Source organism: Sinocyclocheilus anshuiensis, unplaced genomic scaffold (genome assembly GCF_001515605.1).
Source record: "Sinocyclocheilus anshuiensis isolate Anshui unplaced genomic scaffold, SAMN03320099.WGS_v1.1 scaffold1036, whole genome shotgun sequence".
Taxonomy (NCBI): domain Eukaryota; kingdom Metazoa; phylum Chordata; class Actinopteri; order Cypriniformes; family Cyprinidae; genus Sinocyclocheilus; species Sinocyclocheilus anshuiensis.
Window position 1 is genome coordinate 1,591,137 of NW_015550226.1, and position 1,377 is coordinate 1,592,513.

The 1,377-nt window shown below is 30.4% G+C and overlaps 1 protein-coding gene across 1 annotated transcript in view; it reads left to right on the forward strand.

Annotated features, from left to right (window-relative positions):
• The window catches only part of LOC107661022 (glutamate receptor ionotropic, kainate 2-like), a 78,525-nt gene that overhangs the window by 73,305 nt on the left and 3,843 nt on the right, over window positions 1-1,377 (forward strand). The window lies entirely within an intron of this gene.

Below are 1,377 nucleotides of genomic sequence, written 5' to 3' on the forward strand. Positions count from 1 at the left end.
TCTATCTATCTATCTATCTATCTATCTATCTATCTATCTATCTATCTATCTATCTATCTATCATCCATCCATCCATCCATCCATCCATCCACAGTTGAAGTCAAAAGGTTACATACACCTTGCAGAATCTGCAAAATGTTAATTATTTTTTTATCAAAATAAGAGGGATCATACAAAGTTCATGTTACTGTTTATTTAGTACTGACCTGAAAAATATATTTCACATAAAATATGTTTACATATAGTCCACAATATAAAATAATAGTTGAATTTATAAAAATGACCCCGTTCAAAAGTTTAAATTTTTGATTTTTAATAATGTGTTGTTACCTGAATTATCCACAGCTGTGTTTTTTGTTTAGTGATAGTTGTTCATGAGTCCCTTGTTTGTCCTGAACAGTTACACTGCCTACTGTTCTTCAGAAAAATCCTTCAGGTTCCACAAATTCTTTGGTTTTCCAGCATTTTTTTTGTGTATTTGAACCCTTTCCAACAACGTCTGTATGGTTTTGAGATCCATCTTTTCACACTGAGGAAAACTGAGGGACTCATATGCAACTATTACAGGTTCAAATGCTCACTGATGCTCCAGAAGAAGAAAAAAAAAAATCCATTAAGAGCATTAAGAGATTTTTTTTTTCCTTTAGTACTGCCCTTCAGAAGCTACAGAAGATAATTACATGTTTCCCAGAAGACAAAATAAGTTAAATTTACCCTGATCTTCAAATTCACTTTCACCACCCGGCTCTTAATGCATGGTTTTTCCTTCTGGAGCATCAGTGACCATTTGAACCTTCTGTAATAGTTGCATATGAGTTCAGATCAGTACTAAATACACAGTAACATGCATTTTGTATGATCCCTCTTAATTTGGTAAAATAATTAAATTTTTTTTTCTTTTGACATGTTTTACTTTACATCTAATGAATCCAGAATATATGAAAGTAAAAAAAATAAATAAATAAAAGTTACCAAAAAAAAAAACTTTTTCATGATATTCTAATTTTTTGAGATGCACCTGTATATATATGCTTTTATTTATTTATCTTTCTTTCAAATGATTTAAAACATGAAAAAATAAAAAATGTTGAAATGTAAAATTAAAACCACCAGGTGGCAGCAAGTCACTGTTAACGAGTGAGTCATTGAGATTCAACCGATTCATTCAAACGACTGATTCATTCAGAAACAAAGATACGTTCAAAAACGCAAGACGCAAAACAGCGCTGTGATCTTTGTTTGGAACCATTTTCTTTGGCAAAATTGAGCAAAAACAGGCAATATTGTGTCTAAAATGTAAGTCACTTAATTCTAACTTTATTAAACTTATATAAAATCAATATTACGTTTGTTATCATGCTGATATCTGGAGAAAAA